Source organism: Triturus cristatus, chromosome 10 (genome assembly GCF_964204655.1).
Source record: "Triturus cristatus chromosome 10, aTriCri1.1, whole genome shotgun sequence".
NCBI lineage: Eukaryota > Metazoa > Chordata > Amphibia > Caudata > Salamandridae > Triturus > Triturus cristatus.
In genome coordinates, this window is record NC_140593.1 from 846,559,324 (window position 1) to 846,584,089 (window position 24,766).

At 47.1% G+C, this 24,766-nt stretch overlaps 32 non-coding genes across 32 annotated transcripts; all 32 read left to right on the forward strand.

Moving 5' to 3' along the window:
* The first annotated feature begins 783 nt into the window (after positions 1-783).
* Positions 784-855, forward strand: TRNAP-AGG (transfer RNA proline (anticodon AGG)). The gene has a single exon. It is a non-coding gene; the product is annotated as a tRNA-Pro (tRNA).
* A 386-nt stretch (positions 856-1,241) lies between these two features.
* TRNAV-AAC (transfer RNA valine (anticodon AAC)) lies at positions 1,242-1,314 on the forward strand. Its single transcript has one exon. It is a non-coding gene; the product is annotated as a tRNA-Val (tRNA).
* Positions 1,315-1,603: 289 nt separating this feature from the next.
* On the forward strand, positions 1,604-1,715 carry TRNAL-CAA (transfer RNA leucine (anticodon CAA)). Its single transcript has 2 exons — positions 1,604-1,641; positions 1,670-1,715. It is a non-coding gene; the product is annotated as a tRNA-Leu (tRNA).
* A 926-nt stretch (positions 1,716-2,641) lies between these two features.
* On the forward strand, positions 2,642-2,713 carry TRNAP-CGG (transfer RNA proline (anticodon CGG)). Its single transcript has one exon. It is a non-coding gene; the product is annotated as a tRNA-Pro (tRNA).
* Positions 2,714-3,098: 385 nt separating this feature from the next.
* On the forward strand, positions 3,099-3,171 carry TRNAV-UAC (transfer RNA valine (anticodon UAC)). The gene has a single exon. It is a non-coding gene; the product is annotated as a tRNA-Val (tRNA).
* An 887-nt stretch (positions 3,172-4,058) lies between these two features.
* Positions 4,059-4,131, forward strand: TRNAV-AAC (transfer RNA valine (anticodon AAC)). The gene has a single exon. It is a non-coding gene; the product is annotated as a tRNA-Val (tRNA).
* Positions 4,132-5,458: 1,327 nt separating this feature from the next.
* On the forward strand, positions 5,459-5,530 carry TRNAP-CGG (transfer RNA proline (anticodon CGG)). Its single transcript has one exon. It is a non-coding gene; the product is annotated as a tRNA-Pro (tRNA).
* Positions 5,531-6,417: 887 nt separating this feature from the next.
* TRNAP-AGG (transfer RNA proline (anticodon AGG)) lies at positions 6,418-6,489 on the forward strand. The gene has a single exon. It is a non-coding gene; the product is annotated as a tRNA-Pro (tRNA).
* Positions 6,490-6,875: 386 nt separating this feature from the next.
* On the forward strand, positions 6,876-6,948 carry TRNAV-AAC (transfer RNA valine (anticodon AAC)). Its single transcript has one exon. It is a non-coding gene; the product is annotated as a tRNA-Val (tRNA).
* A 289-nt stretch (positions 6,949-7,237) lies between these two features.
* TRNAL-CAA (transfer RNA leucine (anticodon CAA)) lies at positions 7,238-7,349 on the forward strand. Its single transcript has 2 exons — positions 7,238-7,275; positions 7,304-7,349. It is a non-coding gene; the product is annotated as a tRNA-Leu (tRNA).
* Positions 7,350-8,275: 926 nt separating this feature from the next.
* TRNAP-CGG (transfer RNA proline (anticodon CGG)) lies at positions 8,276-8,347 on the forward strand. Its single transcript has one exon. It is a non-coding gene; the product is annotated as a tRNA-Pro (tRNA).
* Positions 8,348-8,732: 385 nt separating this feature from the next.
* TRNAV-UAC (transfer RNA valine (anticodon UAC)) lies at positions 8,733-8,805 on the forward strand. The gene has a single exon. It is a non-coding gene; the product is annotated as a tRNA-Val (tRNA).
* An 887-nt stretch (positions 8,806-9,692) lies between these two features.
* TRNAV-AAC (transfer RNA valine (anticodon AAC)) lies at positions 9,693-9,765 on the forward strand. The gene has a single exon. It is a non-coding gene; the product is annotated as a tRNA-Val (tRNA).
* Positions 9,766-11,092: 1,327 nt separating this feature from the next.
* On the forward strand, positions 11,093-11,164 carry TRNAP-CGG (transfer RNA proline (anticodon CGG)). Its single transcript has one exon. It is a non-coding gene; the product is annotated as a tRNA-Pro (tRNA).
* Positions 11,165-12,051: 887 nt separating this feature from the next.
* Positions 12,052-12,123, forward strand: TRNAP-AGG (transfer RNA proline (anticodon AGG)). The gene has a single exon. It is a non-coding gene; the product is annotated as a tRNA-Pro (tRNA).
* A 386-nt stretch (positions 12,124-12,509) lies between these two features.
* Positions 12,510-12,582, forward strand: TRNAV-AAC (transfer RNA valine (anticodon AAC)). Its single transcript has one exon. It is a non-coding gene; the product is annotated as a tRNA-Val (tRNA).
* A 289-nt stretch (positions 12,583-12,871) lies between these two features.
* TRNAL-CAA (transfer RNA leucine (anticodon CAA)) lies at positions 12,872-12,983 on the forward strand. Its single transcript has 2 exons — positions 12,872-12,909; positions 12,938-12,983. It is a non-coding gene; the product is annotated as a tRNA-Leu (tRNA).
* Positions 12,984-13,909: 926 nt separating this feature from the next.
* On the forward strand, positions 13,910-13,981 carry TRNAP-CGG (transfer RNA proline (anticodon CGG)). Its single transcript has one exon. It is a non-coding gene; the product is annotated as a tRNA-Pro (tRNA).
* Positions 13,982-14,366: 385 nt separating this feature from the next.
* TRNAV-UAC (transfer RNA valine (anticodon UAC)) lies at positions 14,367-14,439 on the forward strand. The gene has a single exon. It is a non-coding gene; the product is annotated as a tRNA-Val (tRNA).
* Positions 14,440-15,326: 887 nt separating this feature from the next.
* TRNAV-AAC (transfer RNA valine (anticodon AAC)) lies at positions 15,327-15,399 on the forward strand. The gene has a single exon. It is a non-coding gene; the product is annotated as a tRNA-Val (tRNA).
* A 289-nt stretch (positions 15,400-15,688) lies between these two features.
* TRNAL-CAA (transfer RNA leucine (anticodon CAA)) lies at positions 15,689-15,800 on the forward strand. Its single transcript has 2 exons — positions 15,689-15,726; positions 15,755-15,800. It is a non-coding gene; the product is annotated as a tRNA-Leu (tRNA).
* Positions 15,801-16,726: 926 nt separating this feature from the next.
* On the forward strand, positions 16,727-16,798 carry TRNAP-CGG (transfer RNA proline (anticodon CGG)). The gene has a single exon. It is a non-coding gene; the product is annotated as a tRNA-Pro (tRNA).
* Positions 16,799-17,685: 887 nt separating this feature from the next.
* On the forward strand, positions 17,686-17,757 carry TRNAP-AGG (transfer RNA proline (anticodon AGG)). Its single transcript has one exon. It is a non-coding gene; the product is annotated as a tRNA-Pro (tRNA).
* Positions 17,758-18,143: 386 nt separating this feature from the next.
* On the forward strand, positions 18,144-18,216 carry TRNAV-AAC (transfer RNA valine (anticodon AAC)). The gene has a single exon. It is a non-coding gene; the product is annotated as a tRNA-Val (tRNA).
* Positions 18,217-18,505: 289 nt separating this feature from the next.
* Positions 18,506-18,617, forward strand: TRNAL-CAA (transfer RNA leucine (anticodon CAA)). The gene is made up of 2 exons: positions 18,506-18,543; positions 18,572-18,617. It is a non-coding gene; the product is annotated as a tRNA-Leu (tRNA).
* Positions 18,618-19,542: 925 nt separating this feature from the next.
* On the forward strand, positions 19,543-19,614 carry TRNAP-CGG (transfer RNA proline (anticodon CGG)). Its single transcript has one exon. It is a non-coding gene; the product is annotated as a tRNA-Pro (tRNA).
* A 1,345-nt stretch (positions 19,615-20,959) lies between these two features.
* Positions 20,960-21,032, forward strand: TRNAV-AAC (transfer RNA valine (anticodon AAC)). The gene has a single exon. It is a non-coding gene; the product is annotated as a tRNA-Val (tRNA).
* Positions 21,033-21,321: 289 nt separating this feature from the next.
* Positions 21,322-21,433, forward strand: TRNAL-CAA (transfer RNA leucine (anticodon CAA)). The gene is made up of 2 exons: positions 21,322-21,359; positions 21,388-21,433. It is a non-coding gene; the product is annotated as a tRNA-Leu (tRNA).
* A 926-nt stretch (positions 21,434-22,359) lies between these two features.
* Positions 22,360-22,431, forward strand: TRNAP-CGG (transfer RNA proline (anticodon CGG)). Its single transcript has one exon. It is a non-coding gene; the product is annotated as a tRNA-Pro (tRNA).
* An 887-nt stretch (positions 22,432-23,318) lies between these two features.
* TRNAP-AGG (transfer RNA proline (anticodon AGG)) lies at positions 23,319-23,390 on the forward strand. The gene has a single exon. It is a non-coding gene; the product is annotated as a tRNA-Pro (tRNA).
* A 386-nt stretch (positions 23,391-23,776) lies between these two features.
* TRNAV-AAC (transfer RNA valine (anticodon AAC)) lies at positions 23,777-23,849 on the forward strand. Its single transcript has one exon. It is a non-coding gene; the product is annotated as a tRNA-Val (tRNA).
* Positions 23,850-24,138: 289 nt separating this feature from the next.
* Positions 24,139-24,250, forward strand: TRNAL-CAA (transfer RNA leucine (anticodon CAA)). Its single transcript has 2 exons — positions 24,139-24,176; positions 24,205-24,250. It is a non-coding gene; the product is annotated as a tRNA-Leu (tRNA).
* Positions 24,251-24,766: the final 516 nt, after the last annotated feature.

Here is a 24,766-nt window from a genome sequence, read left to right on the forward strand (position 1 = left end):
GTTTCCCAGTTTTGGCGTATAGAATTTCAGTGCCGGACTTCTTTGCAACTGCTTTTCTGGGGTGGACCATCAGTGTAGGAACATTAAATTCAAAGTGTTTTTCTAGCGTGATTTCAGGTATGGTTTTAAAATCGCCTTTTGGAATAAAAGTGGTCCTCGTTCCTTTCTTCCAAAGAAAGAGATCGGGTAAGGAGGGTCCAACGTTGAGCTTCATGGACATTGGCCCTTGGTCTGTGCTTTCCAGCCCACTACATGCCAAGAAGATTGCTGCAAGAGTATCTGTTTCTGTGGTGTAGTGGTTATCACGTTCGCTTTACACGCGAAAGGTCCCTGGTTTGAGACCGGGCAGAAACTGCAGCTTATTGTTTGCATTTACTCTCTCAACTTATAGGAAAGCTGAGATAATGGAAGCTGTCTATCCCTCACCAGCGTGACGTACTGTGCTCCAGGGGCATCAGTGACAGCTCAAAAAGAGAAGTGACGATAGTTTGCGCCATTCGTTTGCACGTCCTTTTGTACTGAAGGGTGGGCCTACTTGATGAAAGCAAGGCATGAGAGCAGAAATTGTTTTATTGTCCTCACCGAGAGCATACACCTAGAGCAAACAAAATGTCTGAAGGATGGAGGTATTTTCATTTCTTGTTCGATGACGGCCATGGAAAAGACAGCAACCATATTGCAGAAGAGAGCAGCATGTGCAGTTGCTTGCTTTGGGTGAATCATTCACCAACTCGCTGCCAATAACCCCCGGAGCCGGTGCAAAAGGTGTCTCTTGTGTGCCTCGGCTCGTTGGTCTAGGGGTATGATTCTCGCTTAGGGTGCGAGAGGTCCCGGGTTCAAATCCCGGACGAGCCCTTTTTTAGAGGTAAACATACGAATCCTACTCAAAACTGACAATGCCTGGCTATTTCTCATTACACTCGGCGCATGGTTGCACAAATTATTTTGAACCTCAGAAGAAAAACGGATATCCATGCTTTTTCTGCCTTCATGCTTAGTCTGTGTGTGTCCCAGGTGATGCTTTCCCAAGCTGTACTTGCTGGCATTTAGGCATCAGATATTTGTCTGTCGATGCCTGCATAAGTAAATTTTTAATACGTCTAATTGCAAGCATGTTGGCTGATATCTCTGCAGTTTTCACACTTGCTCCTCGCTTTCTGAGTGGCTGCTGATACAGCAGAATAGAAGTAGAGAGAATCCTTGAGAGGAACCTTGCTCTAACAGTAAAACCCAGCAAGTTAGTTTCTGTAGTGTAGTGGTCATCACGTTCGCCTAACACGCGAAAGGTCCCCGGTTCGAGACCGGGCAGAAACACTGTGCATGAGCTGCTTTTATGTGCACCCTCTAAAACCTTATTATCTCAATGCAAGCTTAAGAAGAGGCGGTCCATGAACCCAGCGAGCTGTGGGAAACTTCCTTTACTTTTCCAAGACGAAACAAAGTAATCCGCATCCATCAGTGGTCGCTCTTGTGCCTAGCTTTTTATTTTATCATGCCATCGTGTATTGTGGGGCCTTTACACCTGTGACATTGCTGCGAACGCTGTAAGTGCAAACATTGGCAAGTGCAGACAGAAGAGTCAGACCTGTACATAGCCAGGGCAGTCAGGATGGCCGAGTGGTCTAAGGCGCCAGACTCAAGAGAGCTTGATCTTCAGTGCAACTGAGACTTCTGGTCTCCTCATGGAGGCGTGGGTTCAAATCCCACTTCTGACAGGTCTCTTTTACACCCTTAAATCGTCCTGTTTTTTGCAGTGCATTCCCCACACACCACAATCTTTGCACGGACCTGTAACATATGACGAGAAATCCACCAACGATCAGGCTGGGCCCTCAATCACAATTCCATGTATTCCTGGAAGGGACACCTCAGGCACACCTTCCGTTAAATTTGCACTCCATCACACTAACTGCTGTGCTGGTTTCTCATTAAGCAGTTGATCCCATCTTTGTTGTGAGGCTCTCCTGCCACCTTTTGGGAGGAGAAGGCACTGTCCCTGCAACAACACAGGCAGACATGTTCAACAGGGCTTCCTGGTTATGTGGGAGGAGCAGATTGTCATTGGTCCCCCCTTGCGAATTTTAATTTACATAAGGAAGACAGAGAGGTAGCTGGGAGTAGGCAGTACACACGGACATTGAACTCTATCTTGTGATTTGCAGCCAATTCTAGATTGAGGCAGGAGGAAAGGAGGTGACTTGCCCAACAATGGCCATTCTGGGAATTCAGCCACCCTGGGTCTCCCAGGTGAGTGTTTCAGTCCTGCGAGCCACTCATATAAATCTCGCCTGATTGAGCCTGATCGAGCGTGTTTGAATCCAAGAATCAAACACCTCTTTCTTAGGAGCAAGAATTGGCAGGCCCTCCCTTGCTTCTGGGGTGGAAGTTAATGGGGCAAGGGTCCAGGACTTGCAGAGAAGTACAAGTGCCAGAAAGTGCCTGCAGTTCTCATCAGTGCCTTTTTTCTGCTCACTGGCAGCTAGGATATCGGCTGATCCCTTCCTTGCAAGAGTGAAAAAAACAACACCTTGAGAGAAAACATGACTTTGTGTGGCTCACATAGAGAGAGAGCAGCCAAATAGCACTGCTTTGTTTCTGAAAGACGCATCAGAAATTGTTCAAATTGGTGACAGGGGAATCAGGCTCGTTGGTCTAGGGGTATGATTCTCGCTTCGGGTGCGAGAGGTCCCGGGTTCAAATCCCGGACGAGCCCATGTTGTGGAATTATTTTTAGGCTGCTTATTATGTAGGACCATTTCTTCTTTTCAATGCCAGAAGACGCCGTGTATGGTGAAAAAGTTCTTTTCCCTGCACGCTGTTTCCCACTTTTGGCGTATAGAATTTCAGTGCCGGACTTCTTTGCAACTGCTTTTCTGGGGTGGACCATCAGTGTAGGAACATTAAATTCAAAGTGTTTTTCTAGCGTGATTTCAGGTATGGTTTTAAAATCGCCTTTTGGAATAAAAGTGGTCCTCGTTCCTTTCTTCCAAAGAAAGAGATCGGGTAAGGAGGGTCCAACGTTGAGCTTCATGGACATTGGCCCTTGGTCTGTGCTTTCCAGCCCACTACATGCCAAGAAGATTGCTGCAAGAGTATCTGTTTCTGTGGTGTAGTGGTTATCACGTTCGCTTTACACGCGAAAGGTCCCTGGTTCGAGACTGGGCAGAAACAGCAGCTTATTGTTTGCATTTACTCTCTCAACTTATAGGAAAGCTGAGATAATGGAAGCTGTCTATCCCTCACCAGCGTGACGTACTGTGCTCCAGGGGCATCAGTGACAGCTCAAAAAGAGAAGTGACGATAGTTTGCACCATTCGTTTGCACGTCCTTTTGTACTGAAGGGTGGGCCTACTTGATGAAAGCAAGGCATGAGAGCAGAAATTGTTTTATTGTCCTCACCGAGAGCATACACCTAGAGCAAACAAAATGTCTGAAGGATGGAGGTATTTTCATTTCTTGTTCGATGACGGCCATGGAAAAGACAGCAACCATATTGCAGAAGAGAGCAGCATGTGCAGTTGCTTGCTTTGGGTGAATCATTCACCAACTCGCTGCCAATAACCCCCGGAGCCGGTGCAAAAGGTGACTCTTGTGTGCCTCCGCTCGTTGGTCTAGGGGTATGATTCTCGCTTAGGGTGCGAGAGGTCCCGGGTTCAAATCCCAGACGAGCCCTTTTTTAGAGGTAAACATACGAATCCTACTCAAAACTGACAATGCCTGACTATTTCTCATTACACTCGGCGCATTGTTGCACAAATTATTTTGAACCTCAGAAGAAAAACGGATATCCATGCTTTTTCTGCCTTCATGCTTAGTCTGTGTGTGTCCCAGGTGATGCTTTCCCAAGCTGTACTTGCTGGCATTTAGGCATCAGATATTTGTCTGTCGATGCCTGCATAAGTAAATTTTTAATACGTCTAATTGCAAGCATGTTGGCTGATATCTCTGCAGTTTTCACACTTGCTCCTCGCTTTCTGAGTGGCTGCTGATTCAGCAGAATAGAAGTAGAGAGAATCCTTGAGAGGAACCTTGCTCTAACAGTAAAACACAGCAAGTTAGTTTCTGTAGTGTAGTGGTCATCACGTTCGCCTAACACGCGAAAGGTCCCTGGTTCGAGACCGGGTAGAAACACTGTGCATGAGCTGCTTTTATGTGCACCCTCTAAAACCTTATTATCTCAATGCAAGCTTAAGAAGAGGCGGTCCATGAACCCAGCGAGCCGTGGGAAACTTCCTTTACTTTTCCAAGACGAAACAAAGTAATCCGCATCCATCAGTGGTCGCTCTTGTGCCTAGCTTTTTTTTTTATCATGCCATCGTGTATTGTGGGGCCTTTACACCTGTGACATTGCTGCGAACGCTGTAAGTGCAAACATTGGCAAGTGCAGACAGAAGAGTCAGACCTGTACATAGCCAGGGCAGTCAGGATGGCTGAGTGGTCTAAGGCGCCAGACTCAAGAGAGCTTGATCTTCAGTGCAACTGAGACTTCTGGTCTCCTCATGGAGGCGTGGGTTCAAATCCCACTTCTGACAGGTCTCTTTTACACCCTTAAATCGTCCTGTTTTTTGCAGTGCATTCCCCGCACACCACAATCTTTGCACGGACCTGTAACATATGACGAGAAATCCACCAACGATCAGGCTGGGCCCTCAATCACAATTCCATGTATTCCTGGAAGGGACACCTCAGGCACACCTTCCGTTAAATTTGCACTCCATCACACTAACTGCTGTGCTGGTTTCTCATTAAGCAGTTGATCCCATCTTTGTTGTGAGGCTCTCCTGCCACCTTTTGGGCGGAGAAGGCACTGTCCCTGCAACAACACAGGCAGACATGTTCAACAGGGCTTCCTGGTTATGTGGGAGGAGCAGATTGTCATTGGTCCCCCCTTGCGAATTTTAATTTACATAAGGAAGACAGAGAGGTAGCTGGGAGTAGGCAGTACACACGGACATTGAACTCTATCTTGTGATTTGCAGCCAATTCTAGATTGAGGCAGGAGGAAAGGAGGTGACTTGCCCAACAATGGCCATTCTGGGAATTCAGCCACCCTGGGTCTCCCAGGTGAGTGTTTCAGTCCTGCGAGCCACTCATATAAATCTCGCCTGATCGAGCCTGATCGAGCGTGTTTGAATCCAAGAATCAAACACCTCTTTCTTAGGAGCAAGAATTGGCAGGCCCTCCCTTGCTTCTGGGGTGGAAGTTAATGGGGCAAGGGTCCAGGACTTGCAGAGAAGTACAAGTGCCAGAAAGTGCCTGCAGTTCTCATCAGTGCCTTTTTTCTGCTCACTGGCAGCTAGGATATCGGCTGATCCCTTCCTTGCAAGAGTGAAAAAAACAACACCTTGAGAGAAAACATGACTTTGTGTGGCTCACATAGAGAGAGAGCAGCCAAATAGCACTGCTTTGTTTCTGAAAGACGCATCAGAAATTGTTCAAATTGCTGACAGGGGAATCAGGCTCGTTGGTCTAGGGGTATGATTCTCGCTTCGGGTGCGAGAGGTCCCGGGTTCAAATCCCGGACGAGCCCATGTTGTGGAATTATTTTTAGGCTGCTTATTGTGTAGGACCATTTCTTCTTTTCAATGCTATAAGACGCCGTGTATGGTGAAAAAGTTCCTTTCCCTGCACGCTGTTTCCCAGTTTTGGCGTATAGAATTTCAGTGCCGGACTTCTTTGCAACTGCTTTTCTGGGGTGGACCATCAGTGTAGGAACATTAAATTCAAAGTGTTTTTCTAGCGTGATTTCAGGTATGGTTTTAAAATCGCCTTTTGGAATAAAAGTGGTCCTCGTTCCTTTCTTCCAAAGAAAGAGATCGGGTAAGGAGGGTCCAACGTTGAGCTTCATGGACATTGGCCCTTGGTCTGTGCTTTCCAGCCCACTACATGCCAAGAAGATTGCTGCAAGAGTATCTGTTTCTGTGGTGTAGTGGTTATCACGTTCGCTTTACACGCGAAAGGTCCCTGGTTTGAGACCGGGCAGAAACTGCAGCTTATTGTTTGCATTTACTCTCTCAACTTATAGGAAAGCTGAGATAATGGAAGCTGTCTATCCCTCACCAGCGTGACGTACTGTGCTCCAGGGGCATCAGTGACAGCTCAAAAAGAGAAGTGACGATAGTTTGCGCCATTCGTTTGCACGTCCTTTTGTACTGAAGGGTGGGCCTACTTGATGAAAGCAAGGCATGAGAGCAGAAATTGTTTTATTGTCCTCACCGAGAGCATACACCTAGAGCAAACAAAATGTCTGAAGGATGGAGGTATTTTCATTTCTTGTTCGATGACGGCCATGGAAAAGACAGCAACCATATTGCAGAAGAGAGCAGCATGTGCAGTTGCTTGCTTTGGGTGAATCATTCACCAACTCGCTGCCAATAACCCCCGGAGCCGGTGCAAAAGGTGTCTCTTGTGTGCCTCGGCTCGTTGGTCTAGGGGTATGATTCTCGCTTAGGGTGCGAGAGGTCCCGGGTTCAAATCCCGGACGAGCCCTTTTTTAGAGGTAAACATACGAATCCTACTCAAAACTGACAATGCCTGGCTATTTCTCATTACACTCGGCGCATGGTTGCACAAATTATTTTGAACCTCAGAAGAAAAACGGATATCCATGCTTTTTCTGCCTTCATGCTTAGTCTGTGTGTGTCCCAGGTGATGCTTTCCCAAGCTGTACTTGCTGGCATTTAGGCATCAGATATTTGTCTGTCGATGCCTGCATAAGTAAATTTTTAATACGTCTAATTGCAAGCATGTTGGCTGATATCTCTGCAGTTTTCACACTTGCTCCTCGCTTTCTGAGTGGCTGCTGATACAGCAGAATAGAAGTAGAGAGAATCCTTGAGAGGAACCTTGCTCTAACAGTAAAACCCAGCAAGTTAGTTTCTGTAGTGTAGTGGTCATCACGTTCGCCTAACACGCGAAAGGTCCCCGGTTCGAGACCGGGCAGAAACACTGTGCATGAGCTGCTTTTATGTGCACCCTCTAAAACCTTATTATCTCAATGCAAGCTTAAGAAGAGGCGGTCCATGAACCCAGCGAGCTGTGGGAAACTTCCTTTACTTTTCCAAGACGAAACAAAGTAATCCGCATCCATCAGTGGTCGCTCTTGTGCCTAGCTTTTTATTTTATCATGCCATCGTGTATTGTGGGGCCTTTACACCTGTGACATTGCTGCGAACGCTGTAAGTGCAAACATTGGCAAGTGCAGACAGAAGAGTCAGACCTGTACATAGCCAGGGCAGTCAGGATGGCCGAGTGGTCTAAGGCGCCAGACTCAAGAGAGCTTGATCTTCAGTGCAACTGAGACTTCTGGTCTCCTCATGGAGGCGTGGGTTCAAATCCCACTTCTGACAGGTCTCTTTTACACCCTTAAATCGTCCTGTTTTTTGCAGTGCATTCCCCACACACCACAATCTTTGCACGGACCTGTAACATATGACGAGAAATCCACCAACGATCAGGCTGGGCCCTCAATCACAATTCCATGTATTCCTGGAAGGGACACCTCAGGCACACCTTCCGTTAAATTTGCACTCCATCACACTAACTGCTGTGCTGGTTTCTCATTAAGCAGTTGATCCCATCTTTGTTGTGAGGCTCTCCTGCCACCTTTTGGGAGGAGAAGGCACTGTCCCTGCAACAACACAGGCAGACATGTTCAACAGGGCTTCCTGGTTATGTGGGAGGAGCAGATTGTCATTGGTCCCCCCTTGCGAATTTTAATTTACATAAGGAAGACAGAGAGGTAGCTGGGAGTAGGCAGTACACACGGACATTGAACTCTATCTTGTGATTTGCAGCCAATTCTAGATTGAGGCAGGAGGAAAGGAGGTGACTTGCCCAACAATGGCCATTCTGGGAATTCAGCCACCCTGGGTCTCCCAGGTGAGTGTTTCAGTCCTGCGAGCCACTCATATAAATCTCGCCTGATTGAGCCTGATCGAGCGTGTTTGAATCCAAGAATCAAACACCTCTTTCTTAGGAGCAAGAATTGGCAGGCCCTCCCTTGCTTCTGGGGTGGAAGTTAATGGGGCAAGGGTCCAGGACTTGCAGAGAAGTACAAGTGCCAGAAAGTGCCTGCAGTTCTCATCAGTGCCTTTTTTCTGCTCACTGGCAGCTAGGATATCGGCTGATCCCTTCCTTGCAAGAGTGAAAAAAACAACACCTTGAGAGAAAACATGACTTTGTGTGGCTCACATAGAGAGAGAGCAGCCAAATAGCACTGCTTTGTTTCTGAAAGACGCATCAGAAATTGTTCAAATTGGTGACAGGGGAATCAGGCTCGTTGGTCTAGGGGTATGATTCTCGCTTCGGGTGCGAGAGGTCCCGGGTTCAAATCCCGGACGAGCCCATGTTGTGGAATTATTTTTAGGCTGCTTATTATGTAGGACCATTTCTTCTTTTCAATGCCAGAAGACGCCGTGTATGGTGAAAAAGTTCTTTTCCCTGCACGCTGTTTCCCACTTTTGGCGTATAGAATTTCAGTGCCGGACTTCTTTGCAACTGCTTTTCTGGGGTGGACCATCAGTGTAGGAACATTAAATTCAAAGTGTTTTTCTAGCGTGATTTCAGGTATGGTTTTAAAATCGCCTTTTGGAATAAAAGTGGTCCTCGTTCCTTTCTTCCAAAGAAAGAGATCGGGTAAGGAGGGTCCAACGTTGAGCTTCATGGACATTGGCCCTTGGTCTGTGCTTTCCAGCCCACTACATGCCAAGAAGATTGCTGCAAGAGTATCTGTTTCTGTGGTGTAGTGGTTATCACGTTCGCTTTACACGCGAAAGGTCCCTGGTTCGAGACTGGGCAGAAACAGCAGCTTATTGTTTGCATTTACTCTCTCAACTTATAGGAAAGCTGAGATAATGGAAGCTGTCTATCCCTCACCAGCGTGACGTACTGTGCTCCAGGGGCATCAGTGACAGCTCAAAAAGAGAAGTGACGATAGTTTGCACCATTCGTTTGCACGTCCTTTTGTACTGAAGGGTGGGCCTACTTGATGAAAGCAAGGCATGAGAGCAGAAATTGTTTTATTGTCCTCACCGAGAGCATACACCTAGAGCAAACAAAATGTCTGAAGGATGGAGGTATTTTCATTTCTTGTTCGATGACGGCCATGGAAAAGACAGCAACCATATTGCAGAAGAGAGCAGCATGTGCAGTTGCTTGCTTTGGGTGAATCATTCACCAACTCGCTGCCAATAACCCCCGGAGCCGGTGCAAAAGGTGACTCTTGTGTGCCTCCGCTCGTTGGTCTAGGGGTATGATTCTCGCTTAGGGTGCGAGAGGTCCCGGGTTCAAATCCCAGACGAGCCCTTTTTTAGAGGTAAACATACGAATCCTACTCAAAACTGACAATGCCTGACTATTTCTCATTACACTCGGCGCATTGTTGCACAAATTATTTTGAACCTCAGAAGAAAAACGGATATCCATGCTTTTTCTGCCTTCATGCTTAGTCTGTGTGTGTCCCAGGTGATGCTTTCCCAAGCTGTACTTGCTGGCATTTAGGCATCAGATATTTGTCTGTCGATGCCTGCATAAGTAAATTTTTAATACGTCTAATTGCAAGCATGTTGGCTGATATCTCTGCAGTTTTCACACTTGCTCCTCGCTTTCTGAGTGGCTGCTGATTCAGCAGAATAGAAGTAGAGAGAATCCTTGAGAGGAACCTTGCTCTAACAGTAAAACACAGCAAGTTAGTTTCTGTAGTGTAGTGGTCATCACGTTCGCCTAACACGCGAAAGGTCCCTGGTTCGAGACCGGGTAGAAACACTGTGCATGAGCTGCTTTTATGTGCACCCTCTAAAACCTTATTATCTCAATGCAAGCTTAAGAAGAGGCGGTCCATGAACCCAGCGAGCCGTGGGAAACTTCCTTTACTTTTCCAAGACGAAACAAAGTAATCCGCATCCATCAGTGGTCGCTCTTGTGCCTAGCTTTTTTTTTTATCATGCCATCGTGTATTGTGGGGCCTTTACACCTGTGACATTGCTGCGAACGCTGTAAGTGCAAACATTGGCAAGTGCAGACAGAAGAGTCAGACCTGTACATAGCCAGGGCAGTCAGGATGGCTGAGTGGTCTAAGGCGCCAGACTCAAGAGAGCTTGATCTTCAGTGCAACTGAGACTTCTGGTCTCCTCATGGAGGCGTGGGTTCAAATCCCACTTCTGACAGGTCTCTTTTACACCCTTAAATCGTCCTGTTTTTTGCAGTGCATTCCCCGCACACCACAATCTTTGCACGGACCTGTAACATATGACGAGAAATCCACCAACGATCAGGCTGGGCCCTCAATCACAATTCCATGTATTCCTGGAAGGGACACCTCAGGCACACCTTCCGTTAAATTTGCACTCCATCACACTAACTGCTGTGCTGGTTTCTCATTAAGCAGTTGATCCCATCTTTGTTGTGAGGCTCTCCTGCCACCTTTTGGGCGGAGAAGGCACTGTCCCTGCAACAACACAGGCAGACATGTTCAACAGGGCTTCCTGGTTATGTGGGAGGAGCAGATTGTCATTGGTCCCCCCTTGCGAATTTTAATTTACATAAGGAAGACAGAGAGGTAGCTGGGAGTAGGCAGTACACACGGACATTGAACTCTATCTTGTGATTTGCAGCCAATTCTAGATTGAGGCAGGAGGAAAGGAGGTGACTTGCCCAACAATGGCCATTCTGGGAATTCAGCCACCCTGGGTCTCCCAGGTGAGTGTTTCAGTCCTGCGAGCCACTCATATAAATCTCGCCTGATCGAGCCTGATCGAGCGTGTTTGAATCCAAGAATCAAACACCTCTTTCTTAGGAGCAAGAATTGGCAGGCCCTCCCTTGCTTCTGGGGTGGAAGTTAATGGGGCAAGGGTCCAGGACTTGCAGAGAAGTACAAGTGCCAGAAAGTGCCTGCAGTTCTCATCAGTGCCTTTTTTCTGCTCACTGGCAGCTAGGATATCGGCTGATCCCTTCCTTGCAAGAGTGAAAAAAACAACACCTTGAGAGAAAACATGACTTTGTGTGGCTCACATAGAGAGAGAGCAGCCAAATAGCACTGCTTTGTTTCTGAAAGACGCATCAGAAATTGTTCAAATTGCTGACAGGGGAATCAGGCTCGTTGGTCTAGGGGTATGATTCTCGCTTCGGGTGCGAGAGGTCCCGGGTTCAAATCCCGGACGAGCCCATGTTGTGGAATTATTTTTAGGCTGCTTATTGTGTAGGACCATTTCTTCTTTTCAATGCTATAAGACGCCGTGTATGGTGAAAAAGTTCCTTTCCCTGCACGCTGTTTCCCAGTTTTGGCGTATAGAATTTCAGTGCCGGACTTCTTTGCAACTGCTTTTCTGGGGTGGACCATCAGTGTAGGAACATTAAATTCAAAGTGTTTTTCTAGCGTGATTTCAGGTATGGTTTTAAAATCGCCTTTTGGAATAAAAGTGGTCCTCGTTCCTTTCTTCCAAAGAAAGAGATCGGGTAAGGAGGGTCCAACGTTGAGCTTCATGGACATTGGCCCTTGGTCTGTGCTTTCCAGCCCACTACATGCCAAGAAGATTGCTGCAAGAGTATCTGTTTCTGTGGTGTAGTGGTTATCACGTTCGCTTTACACGCGAAAGGTCCCTGGTTTGAGACCGGGCAGAAACTGCAGCTTATTGTTTGCATTTACTCTCTCAACTTATAGGAAAGCTGAGATAATGGAAGCTGTCTATCCCTCACCAGCGTGACGTACTGTGCTCCAGGGGCATCAGTGACAGCTCAAAAAGAGAAGTGACGATAGTTTGCGCCATTCGTTTGCACGTCCTTTTGTACTGAAGGGTGGGCCTACTTGATGAAAGCAAGGCATGAGAGCAGAAATTGTTTTATTGTCCTCACCGAGAGCATACACCTAGAGCAAACAAAATGTCTGAAGGATGGAGGTATTTTCATTTCTTGTTCGATGACGGCCATGGAAAAGACAGCAACCATATTGCAGAAGAGAGCAGCATGTGCAGTTGCTTGCTTTGGGTGAATCATTCACCAACTCGCTGCCAATAACCCCCGGAGCCGGTGCAAAAGGTGTCTCTTGTGTGCCTCGGCTCGTTGGTCTAGGGGTATGATTCTCGCTTAGGGTGCGAGAGGTCCCGGGTTCAAATCCCGGACGAGCCCTTTTTTAGAGGTAAACATACGAATCCTACTCAAAACTGACAATGCCTGGCTATTTCTCATTACACTCGGCGCATGGTTGCACAAATTATTTTGAACCTCAGAAGAAAAACGGATATCCATGCTTTTTCTGCCTTCATGCTTAGTCTGTGTGTGTCCCAGGTGATGCTTTCCCAAGCTGTACTTGCTGGCATTTAGGCATCAGATATTTGTCTGTCGATGCCTGCATAAGTAAATTTTTAATACGTCTAATTGCAAGCATGTTGGCTGATATCTCTGCAGTTTTCACACTTGCTCCTCGCTTTCTGAGTGGCTGCTGATACAGCAGAATAGAAGTAGAGAGAATCCTTGAGAGGAACCTTGCTCTAACAGTAAAACCCAGCAAGTTAGTTTCTGTAGTGTAGTGGTCATCACGTTCGCCTAACACGCGAAAGGTCCCCGGTTCGAGACCGGGCAGAAACACTGTGCATGAGCTGCTTTTATGTGCACCCTCTAAAACCTTATTATCTCAATGCAAGCTTAAGAAGAGGCGGTCCATGAACCCAGCGAGCTGTGGGAAACTTCCTTTACTTTTCCAAGACGAAACAAAGTAATCCGCATCCATCAGTGGTCGCTCTTGTGCCTAGCTTTTTATTTTATCATGCCATCGTGTATTGTGGGGCCTTTACACCTGTGACATTGCTGCGAACGCTGTAAGTGCAAACATTGGCAAGTGCAGACAGAAGAGTCAGACCTGTACATAGCCAGGGCAGTCAGGATGGCCGAGTGGTCTAAGGCGCCAGACTCAAGAGAGCTTGATCTTCAGTGCAACTGAGACTTCTGGTCTCCTCATGGAGGCGTGGGTTCAAATCCCACTTCTGACAGGTCTCTTTTACACCCTTAAATCGTCCTGTTTTTTGCAGTGCATTCCCCACACACCACAATCTTTGCACGGACCTGTAACATATGACGAGAAATCCACCAACGATCAGGCTGGGCCCTCAATCACAATTCCATGTATTCCTGGAAGGGACACCTCAGGCACACCTTCCGTTAAATTTGCACTCCATCACACTAACTGCTGTGCTGGTTTCTCATTAAGCAGTTGATCCCATCTTTGTTGTGAGGCTCTCCTGCCACCTTTTGGGAGGAGAAGGCACTGTCCCTGCAACAACACAGGCAGACATGTTCAACAGGGCTTCCTGGTTATGTGGGAGGAGCAGATTGTCATTGGTCCCCCCTTGCGAATTTTAATTTACATAAGGAAGACAGAGAGGTAGCTGGGAGTAGGCAGTACACACGGACATTGAACTCTATCTTGTGATTTGCAGCCAATTCTAGATTGAGGCAGGAGGAAAGGAGGTGACTTGCCCAACAATGGCCATTCTGGGAATTCAGCCACCCTGGGTCTCCCAGGTGAGTGTTTCAGTCCTGCGAGCCACTCATATAAATCTCGCCTGATCGAGCCTGATCGAGCGTGTTTGAATCCAAGAATCAAACACCTCTTTCTTAGGAGCAAGAATTGGCAGGCCCTCCCTTGCTTCTGGGGTGGAAGTTAATGGGGCAAGGGTCCAGGACTTGCAGAGAAGTACAAGTGCCAGAAAGTGCCTGCAGTTCTCATCAGTGCCTTTTTTCTGCTCACTGGCAGCTAGGATATCGGCTGATCCCTTCCTTGCAAGAGTGAAAAAAACAACACCTTGAGAGAAAACATGACTTTGTGTGGCTCACATAGAGAGAGAGCAGCCAAATAGCACTGCTTTGTTTCTGAAAGACGCATCAGAAATTGTTCAAATTGGTGACAGGGGAATCAGGCTCGTTGGTCTAGGGGTATGATTCTCGCTTCGGGTGCGAGAGGTCCCGGGTTCAAATCCCGGACGAGCCCATGTTGTGGAATTATTTTTAGGCTGCTTATTATGTAGGACCATTTCTTCTTTTCAATGCCAGAAGACGCCGTGTATGGTGAAAAAGTTCTTTTCCCTGCACGCTGTTTCCCACTTTTGGCGTATAGAATTTCAGTGCCGGACTTCTTTGCAACTGCTTTTCTGGGGTGGACCATCAGTGTAGGAACATTAAATTCAAAGTGTTTTTCTAGCGTGATTTCAGGTATGGTTTTAAAATCGCCTTTTGGAATAAAAGTGGTCCTCGTTCCTTTCTTCCAAAGAAAGAGATCGGGTAAGGAGGGTCCAACGTTGAGCTTCATGGACATTGGCCCTTGGTCTGTGCTTTCCAGCCCACTACATGCCAAGAAGATTGCTGCAAGAGTATCTGTTTCTGTGGTGTAGTGGTTATCACGTTCGCTTTACACGCGAAAGGTCCCTGGTTCGAGACTGGGCAGAAACAGCAGCTTATTGTTTGCATTTACTCTCTCAACTTATAGGAAAGCTGAGATAATGGAAGCTGTCTATCCCTCACCAGCGTGACGTACTGTGCTCCAGGGGCATCAGTGACAGCTCAAAAAGAGAAGTGACGATAGTTTGCACCATTCGTTTGCACGTCCTTTTGTACTGAAGGGTGGGCCTACTTGATGAAAGCAAGGCATGAGAGCAGAAATTGTTTTATTGTCCTCACCGAGAGCATACACCTAGAGCAAACAAAATGTCTGAAGGATGGAGGTATTTTCATTTCTTGTTCGATGACGGCCATGGAAAAGACAGCAACCATATTGCAGAAGAGAGCAGCATGTGCAGTTGCTTGCTTTGGGTGAATCATTCACCAACTCGCTGCCAATAACCCCCGGAGCCGGTGCAAAAGGTGACTCTTGTGTGCCTCCGCTCGTTGGTCTAGGGGTATGATTCTCGCTTAGGGTGCGAGAGGTCCCGGGTTCAAATCCCAGACGAGCCCTTTTTTAGAGGTAAACATACGAATCCTACTCAAAACTGACAATGCCTGACTATTTCTCATTACACTCGGCGCATTGTTGCACAAATTATTTTGAACCTCAGAAGAAAAACGGATATCCATGCTTTTTCTGCCTTCATGCTTAGTCTGTGTGTGTCCCAGGTGATGCTTTCCCAAGCTGTACTTGCTGGCATTTAGGCATCAGATATTTGTCTGTCGATGCCTGCATAAGTAAATTTTTAATACGTCTAATTGCAAGCATGTTGGCTGATATCTCTGCAGTTTTCACACTTGCTCCTCGCTTTCTGAGTGGCTGCTGATTCAGCAGAATAGAAGTAGAGAGAATCCTTGAGAGGAACCTTGCTCTAACAGTAAAACACAGCAAGTTAGTTTCTGTAGTGTAGTGGTCATCACGTTCGCCTAACACGCGAAAGGTCCCTGGTTCGAGACCGGGTAGAAACACTGTGCATGAGCTGCTTTTATGTGCACCCTCTAAAACCTTATTATCTCAATGCAAGCTTAAGAAGAGGCGGTCCATGAACCCAGCGAGCCGTGGGAAACTTCCTTTACTTTTCCAAGACGAAACAAAGTAATCCGCATCCATCAGTGGTCGCTCTTGTGCCTAGCTTTTTTTTTTATCATGCCATCGTGTATTGTGGGGCCTTTACACCTGTGACATTGCTGCGAACGCTGTAAGTGCAAACATTGGCAAGCGCAGACAGAAGAGTCAGACCTGTACATAGCCAGGGCTGTCAGGATGGCCGAGTGGTCTAAGGCGCCAGACTCAAGAGAGCTTGATCTTCAGTGCAACTGAGACTTCTGGTCTCCTCATGGAGGCGTGGGTTCAAATCCCACTTCTGACAGGTCTCTTTTACACCCTTAAATCGTCCTGTTTTTTGCAGTGCATTCCCCACACACCACAATCTTTGCACGGACCTGTAACATATGACGAGAAATCCACCAACGATCAGGCTGGGCCCTCAATCACAATTCCATGTATTCCTGGAAGGGACACCTCAGGCACACCTTCCGTTAAATTTGCACTCCATCACACTAACTACTGTGCTGGTTTCTCATTAAGCAGTTGATCCCATCTTTGTTGTGAGGCTCTCCTGCCACCTTTTGGGCGGAGAAGGCACTGTCCCTGCAACAACACAGGCAGACATGTTCAACAGGGCTTCCTGGTTATGTGGGAGGAGCAGATTGTCATTGGTCCCCCCTTGCGAATTTTAATTTACATAAGGAAGACAGAGAGGTAGCTGGGAGTAGGCAGTACACACGGACATTGAACTCTATCTTGTGATTTGCAGCCAATTCTAGATTGAGGCAGGAGGAAAGGAGGTGACTTGCCCAACAATGGCCATTCTGGGAATTCAGCCACCCTGGGTCTCCCAGGTGAGTGTTTCAGTCCTGCGAGCCACTCATATAAATCTCGCCTGATCGAGCCTGATCGAGCGTGTTTGAATCCAAGAATCAAACACCTCTTTCTTAGGAGCAAGAATTGGCAGGCCCTCCCTTGCTTCTGGGGTGGAAGTTAATGGGGCAAGGGTCCAGGACTTGCAGAGAAGTACAAGTGCCAGAAAGTGCCTGCAGTTCTCATCAGTGCCTTTTTTCTGCTCACTGGCAGCTAGGATATCGGCTGATCCCTTCCTTGCAAGAGTGAAAAAAACAACACCTTGAGAGAAAACATGACTTTGTGTGGCTCACATAGAGAGGGAGCAGCCAAATAGCACTGCTTTGTTTCTGAAAGACGCATCAGAAATTGTTCAAATTGCTGACAGGGGAATCAGGCTCGTTGGTCTAGGGGTATGATTCTCGCTTCGGGTGCGAGAGGTCCCGGGTTCAAATCCCGGACGAGCCCATGTTGTGGAATTATTTTTAGGCTGCTTATTATGTAGGACCATTTCTTCTTTTCAATGCTATAAGACGCCGTGTATGGTGAAAAAGTTCCTTTCCCTGCACGCTGTTTCCCAGTTTTGGCGTATAGAATTTCAGTGCCGGACTTCTTTGCAACTGCTTTTCTGGGGTGGACCATCAGTGTAGGAACATTAAATTCAAAGTGTTTTTCTAGCGTGATTTCAGGTATGGTTTTAAAATCGCCTTTTGGAATAAAAGTGGTCCTCGTTCCTTTCTTCCAAAGAAAGAGATCGGGTAAGGAGGGTCCAACGTTGAGCTTCATGGACATTGGCCCTTGGTCTGTGCTTCCCAGCCCACTACATGCCAAGAAGATTGCTGCAAGAGTATCTGTTTCTGTGGTGTAGTGGTTATCATGTTCGCTTTACACGCGAAAGGTCCCTTGTTCGAGACCGGGCAGAAACTGCAGCTTATTGTTTGCATTTACTCTCTCAACTTATAGGAAAGCTGAGATAATGGAAGCTGTCTATCCCTCACCAGCGTGACGTACTGTGCTCCAGGGGCATCAGTGACAGCTCAAAAAGAGAAGTGACGATAGTTTGCGCCATTCGTTTGCACGTCCTTTTGTACTGAAGGGTGGGCCTACTTGATGAAAGCAAGGCATGAGAGCAGAAATTGTTTTATTGTCCTCACCGAGAGCATACACCTAGAGCAAACAAAATGTCTGAAGGATGGAGGTATTTTCATTTCTTGTTCGATGACGGCCATGGAAAAGACAGCAACCATATTGCAGAAGAGAGCAGCATGTGCAGTTGCTTGCTTTGGGTGAATCATTCACCAACTCGCTGCCAATAACCCCCGGAGCCGGTGCAAAAGGTGTCTCTTGTGTGCCTCGGCTCGTTGGTCTAGGGGTATGATTCTCGCTTAGGGTGCGAGAGGTCCCGGGTTCAAATCCCGGACGAGCCCTTTTTTAGAGGTAAACATACGAATCCTACTCAAAACTGACAATGCCTGACTATTTCTCATTACACTCGGCGCATTGTTGCACAAATTATTTTGAACCTCAGAAGAAAAACGGATATCCATGCTTTTTCTGCCTTCATGCTTAGTCTGTGTGTGTCCCAGGTGATGCTTTCCCAAGCTGTACTTGCTGGCATTTAGGCATCAGATATTTGTCTGTCGATGCCTGCATAAGTAAATTTTTAATACGTCTAATTGCAAGCATGTTGGCTGATATCTCTGCAGTTTTCACACTTGCTCCTCGCTTTCTGAGTGGCTGCTGATACAGCAGAATAGAAGTAGAGAGAATCCTTGAGAGGAACCTTGCTCTAACAGTAAAACACAGCAAGTTAGTTTCTGTAGTGTAGTGGTCATCACGTTCGCCTAACACGCGAAAGGTCCCCGGTTCGAGACCGGGCTGAAACACTGTGCATGAGCTGCTTATATGTGCACCCTCTAAAACCTTATTATCTCAATGCAAGCTTAAGAAGAGGCGGTCCATGAACCCAGCGAGCTGTGGGAAACTTCCTTTACTTTTCCAAGACGAAACAAAGTAATCCGCATCCATCAGTGGTCGCTCTTGTGCCTAGCTTTTTATTTTATCATGCCATCGTGTATTGTGGGGCCTTTACACCTGTGACATTGCTGCGAACGCTGTAAGTGCAAACATTGGCAAGTGCAGACAGAAGAGTCAGACCTGTACATAGCCAGGGCAGTCAGGATGGCCGAGTGGTCTAAGGCGCCAGACTCAAGAGAGCTTGATCTTCAGTGCAACTGAGACTTCTGGTCTCCTCATGGAGGCGTGGGTTCAAATCCCACTTCTGACAGGTCTCTTTTACACCCTTAAATCATCCTGTTTTTTGCAGTGCATTCCCCACACACCACAATCTTTGCACGGACCTGTAACATGTGACGAGAAATCCACCAACGATCAGGCTGGGCCCTCAATCACAATTCCATGTATTCCTGGAAGGGACACCTCAGGCACACCTTCCGTTAAATTTGCACTCCATCACACTAACTGCTGTGCTGGTTTCTCATTAAGCAGTTGATCCCATCTTTGTTGTGAGGCTCTCCTGCCACCTTTTGGGCGGAGAAGGCACTGTCCCTGCAACAACACAGGCAGACATGTTCAACAGGGCTTCCTGGTTATGTGGGAGGAGCAGATTGTCATTGGTCCCCCCTTGCGAATTTTAATTTACATAAGGAAGACAGAGAGGTAGCTGGGAGTAGGCAGTACACACGGACATTGAACTCTATCTTGTGATTTGCAGCCAATTCTAGATTGAGGCAGGAGGAAAGGAGGTGACTTGCCCAACAATGGCCATTCTGGGAATTCAGCCACCCTGGGTCTCCCAGGTGAGTGTTTCAGTCCTGCGAGCCACTCATATAAATCTCGCCTGATCGAGCCTGATCGAGCGTGTTTGAATCCAAGAATCAAACACCTCTTTCTTAGGAGCAAGAATTGGCAGGCCCTCCCTTGCTTCTGGGGTGGAAGTTAATGGGGCAGGGTCCAGGACTTGCAGAGAAGTACAAGTGCCAGAAAGTGCCTGCAGTTCTCATCAGTGCCTTTTTTCTGCTCACTGGCAGCTAGGATATCGGCTGATCCCTTCCTTGCAAGAGTGAAAAAAACAACACCTTGAGAGAAAACATGACTTTGTGTGGCTCACATAGAGAGAGAGCAGCCAAATAGCACTGCTTTGTTTCTGAAAGACGCATCAGAAATTGTTCAAATTGCTGACAGGGGAATCAGGCTCGTTGGTCTAGGGGTATGATTCTCGCTTCGGGTGCGAGAGGTCCCGGGTTCAAATCCCGGACGAGCCCATGTTGTGGAATTATTTTTAGGCTGCTTATTATGTAGGACCATTTCTTCTTTTCAATGCTATAAGACGCCGTGTATGGTGAAAAAGTTCCTTTCCCTGCACGCTGTTTCCCAGTTTTGGCGTATAGAATTTCAGTGCCGGACTTCTTTGCAACTGCTTTTCTGGGGTGGACCATCAGTGTAGGAACATTAAATTCAAAGTGTTTTTCTAGCGTGATTTCAGGTATGGTTTTAAAATCGCCTTTTGGAATAAAAGTGGTCCTCGTTCCTTTCTTCCAAAGAAAGAGATCGGGTAAGGAGGGTCCAACGTTGAGCTTCATGGACATTGGCCCTTGGTCTGTGCTTTCCAGCCCACTACATGCCAAGAAGATTGCTGCAAGAGTATCTGTTTCTGTGGTGTAGTGGTTATCACGTTCGCTTTACACGCGAAAGGTCCCTTGTTCGAGACCGGGCAGAAACTGCAGCTTATTGTTTGCATTTACTCTCTCAACTTATAGGAAAGCTGAGATAATGGAAGCTGTCTATCCCTCACCAGCGTGACGTACTGTGCTCCAGGGGCATCAGTGACAGCTCAAAAAGAGAAGTGACGATAGTTTGCGCCATTCGTTTGCACGTCCTTTTGTACTGAAGGGTGGGCCTACTTGATGAAAGCAAGGCATGAGAGCAGAAATTGTTTTATTGTCCTCACCGAGAGCATACACCTAGAGCAAACAAAATGTCTGAAGGATGGAGGTATTTTCATTTCTTGTTCGATGACGGCCATGGAAAAGACAGCAACCATATTGCAGAAGAGAGCAGCATGTGCAGTTGCTTGCTTTGGGTGAATCATTCACCAACTCGCTGCCAATAACCCCCGGAGCCGGTGCAAAAGGTGACTCTTGTGTGCCTCCGCTCGTTGGTCTAGGGGTATGATTCTCGCTTAGGGTGCGAGAGGTCCCGGGTTCAAATCCCAGACGAGCCCTTTTTTAGAGGTAAACATACGAATCCTACTCAAAACTGACAATGCCTGACTATTTCTCATTACACTCGGCGCATTGTTGCACAAATTATTTTGAACCTCAGAAGAAAAACGGATATCCATGCTTTTTCTGCCTTCATGCTTAGTCTGTGTGTGTCCCAGGTGATGCTTTCCCAAGCTGTACTTGCTGGCATTTAGGCATCAGATATTTGTCTGTCGATGCCTGCATAAGTAAATTTTTAATACGTCTAATTGCAAGCATGTTGGCTGATATCTCTGCAGTTTTCACACTTGCTCCTCGCTTTCTGAGTGGCTGCTGATTCAGCAGAATAGAAGTAGAGAGAATCCTTGAGAGGAACCTTGCTCTAACAGTAAAACACAGCAAGTTAGTTTCTGTAGTGTAGTGGTCATCACGTTCGCCTAACACGCGAAAGGTCCCTGGTTCGAGACCGGGTAGAAACACTGTGCATGAGCTGCTTTTATGTGCACCCTCTAAAACCTTATTATCTCAATGCAAGCTTAAGAAGAGGCGGTCCATGAACCCAGCGAGCCGTGGGAAACTTCCTTTACTTTTCCAAGACGAAACAAAGTAATCCGCATCCATCAGTGGTCGCTCTTGTGCCTAGCTTTTTTTTTTATCATGCCATCGTGTATTGTGGGGCCTTTACACCTGTGACATTGCTGCGAACGCTGTAAGTGCAAACATTGGCAAGCGCAGACAGAAGAGTCAGACCTGTACATAGCCAGGGCTGTCAGGATGGCCGAGTGGTCTAAGGCGCCAGACTCAAGAGAGCTTGATCTTCAGTGCAACTGAGATTTCTGGTCTCCTCATGGAGGCGTGGGTTCAAATCCCACTTCTGACAGGTCTCTTTTACACCCTTAAATCGTCCTGTTTTTTGCAGTGCATTCCCCACACACCACAATCTTTGCACGGACCTGTAACATATGACGAGAAATCCACCAACGATCAGGCTGGGCCCTCAATCACAATTCCATGTATTCCTGGAAGGGACACCTCAGGCACACCTTCCGTTAAATTTGCACTCCATCACACTAACTACTGTGCTGGTTTCTCATTAAGCAGTTGATCCCATCTTTGTTGTGAGGCTCTCCTGCCACCTTTTGGGCGGAGAAGGCACTGTCCCTGCAACAACACAGGCAGACATGTTCAACAGGGCTTCCTGGTTATGTGGGAGGAGCAGATTGTCATTGGTCCCCCCTTGCGAATTTTAATTTACATAAGGAAGACAGAGAGGTAGCTGGGAGTAGGCAGTACACACGGACATTGAACTCTATCTTGTGATTTGCAGCCAATTCTAGATTGAGGCAGGAGGAAAGGAGGTGACTTGCCCAACAATGGCCATTCTGGGAATTCAGCCACCCTGGGTCTCCCAGGTGAGTGTTTCAGTCCTGCGAGCCACTCATATAAATCTCGCCTGATCGAGCCTGATCGAGCGTGTTTGAATCCAAGAATCAAACACCTCTTTCTTAGGAGCAAGAATTGGCAGGCCCTCCCTTGCTTCTGGGGTGGAAGTTAATGGGGCAAGGGTCCAGGACTTGCAGAGAAGTACAAGTGCCAGAAAGTGCCTGCAGTTCTCATCAGTGCCTTTTTTCTGCTCACTGGCAGCTAGGATATCGGCTGATCCCTTCCTTGCAAGAGTGAAAAAAACAACACCTTGAGAGAAAACATGACTTTGTGTGGCTCACATAGAGAGGGAGCAGCCAAATAGCACTGCTTTGTTTCTGAAAGACGCATCAGAAATTGTTCAAATTGCTGACAGGGGAATCAGGCTCGTTGGTCTAGGGGTATGATTCTCGCTTCGGGTGCGAGAGGTCCCGGGTTCAAATCCCGGACGAGCCCATGTTGTGGAATTATTTTTAGGCTGCTTATTATGTAGGACCATTTCTTCTTTTCAATGCTATAAGACGCCGTGTATGGTGAAAAAGTTCCTTTCCCTGCACGCTGTTTCCCAGTTTTGGCGTATAGAATTTCAGTGCCGGACTTCTTTGCAACTGCTTTTCTGGGGTGGACCATCAGTGTAGGAACATTAAATTCAAAGTGTTTTTCTAGCGTGATTTCAGGTATGGTTTTAAAATCGCCTTTTGGAATAAAAGTGGTCCTCGTTCCTTTCTTCCAAAGAAAGAGATCGGGTAAGGAGGGTCCAACGTTGAGCTTCATGGACATTGGCCCTTGGTCTGTGCTTCCCAGCCCACTACATGCCAAGAAGATTGCTGCAAGAGTATCTGTTTCTGTGGTGTAGTGGTTATCATGTTCGCTTTACACGCGAAAGGTCCCTTGTTCGAGACCGGGCAGAAACTGCAGCTTATTGTTTGCATTTACTCTCTCAACTTATAGGAAAGCTGAGATAATGGAAGCTGTCTATCCCTCACCAGCGTGACGTACTGTGCTCCAGGGGCATCAGTGACAGCTCAAAAAGAGAAGTGACGATAGTTTGCGCCATTCGTTTGCACGTCCTTTTGTACTGAAGGGTGGGCCTACTTGATGAAAGCAAGGCATGAGAGCAGAAATTGTTTTATTGTCCTCACCGAGAGCATACACCTAGAGCAAACAAAATGTCTGAAGGATGGAGGTATTTTCATTTCTTGTTCGATGACGGCCATGGAAAAGACAGCAACCATATTGCAGAAGAGAGCAGCATGTGCAGTTGCTTGCTTTGGGTGAATCATTCACCAACTCGCTGCCAATAACCCCCGGAGCCGGTGCAAAAGGTGTCTCTTGTGTGCCTCGGCTCGTTGGTCTAGGGGTATGATTCTCGCTTAGGGTGCGAGAGGTCCCGGGTTCAAATCCCGGACGAGCCCTTTTTTAGAGGTAAACATACGAATCCTACTCAAAACTGACAATGCCTGACTATTTCTCATTACACTCGGCGCATTGTTGCACAAATTATTTTGAACCTCAGAAGAAAAACGGATATCCATGCTTTTTCTGCCTTCATGCTTAGTCTGTGTTTGTCCCAGGTGATGCTTTCCCAAGCTGTACTTGCTGGCATTTAGGCATCAGATATTTGTCTGTCGATGCCTGCATAAGTAAATTTTTAATACGTCTAATTGCAAGCATGTTGGCTGATATCTCTGCAGTTTTCACACTTGCTCCTCGCTTTCTGAGTGGCTGCTGATACAGCAGAATAGAAGTAGAGAGAATCCTTGAGAGGAACCTTGCTCTAACAGTAAAACACAGCAAGTTAGTTTCTGTAGTGTAGTGGTCATCACGTTCGCCTAACACGCGAAAGGTCCCCGGTTCGAGACCGGGCTGAAACACTGTGCATGAGCTGCTTTTATGTGCACCCTCTAAAACCTTATTATCTCAATGCAAGCTTAAGAAGAGGCGGTCCATGAACCCAGCGAGCTGTGGGAAACTTCCTTTACTTTTCCAAGACGAAACAAAGTAATCCGCATCCATCAGTGGTCGCTCTTGTGCCTAGCTTTTTATTTTATCATGCCATCGTGTATTGTGGGGCCTTTACACCTGTGACATTGCTGCGAACGCTGTAAGTGCAAACATTGGCAAGTGCAGACAGAAGAGTCAGACCTGTACATAGCCAGGGCAGTCAGGATGGCCGAGTGGTCTAAGGCGCCAGACTCAAGAGAGCTTGATCTTCAGTGCAACTGAGACTTCTGGTCTCCTCATGGAGGCGTGGGTTCAAATCCCACTTCTGACAGGTCTCTTTTACACCCTTAAATCATCCTGTTTTTTGCAGTGCATTCCCCACACACCACAATCTTTGCACGGACCTGTAACATGTGACGAGAAATCCACCAACGATCAGGCTGGGCCCTCAATCACAATTCCATGTATTCCTGGAAGGGACACCTCAGGCACACCTTCCGTTAAATTTGCACTCCATCACACTAACTGCTGTGCTGGTTTCTCATTAAGCAGTTGATCCCATCTTTGTTGTGAGGCTCTCCTGCCACCTTTTGGGCGGAGAAGGCACTGTCCCTGCAACAACACAGGCAGACATGTTCAACAGGGCTTCCTGGTTATGTGGGAGGAGCAGATTGTCATTGGTCCCCCCTTGCGAATTTTAATTTACATAAGGAAGACAGAGAGGTAGCTGGGAGTAGGCAGTACACACGGACATTGAACTCTATCTTGTGATTTGCAGCCAATTCTAGATTGAGGCAGGAGGAAAGGAGGTGACTTGCCCAACAATGGCCATTCTGGGAATTCAGCC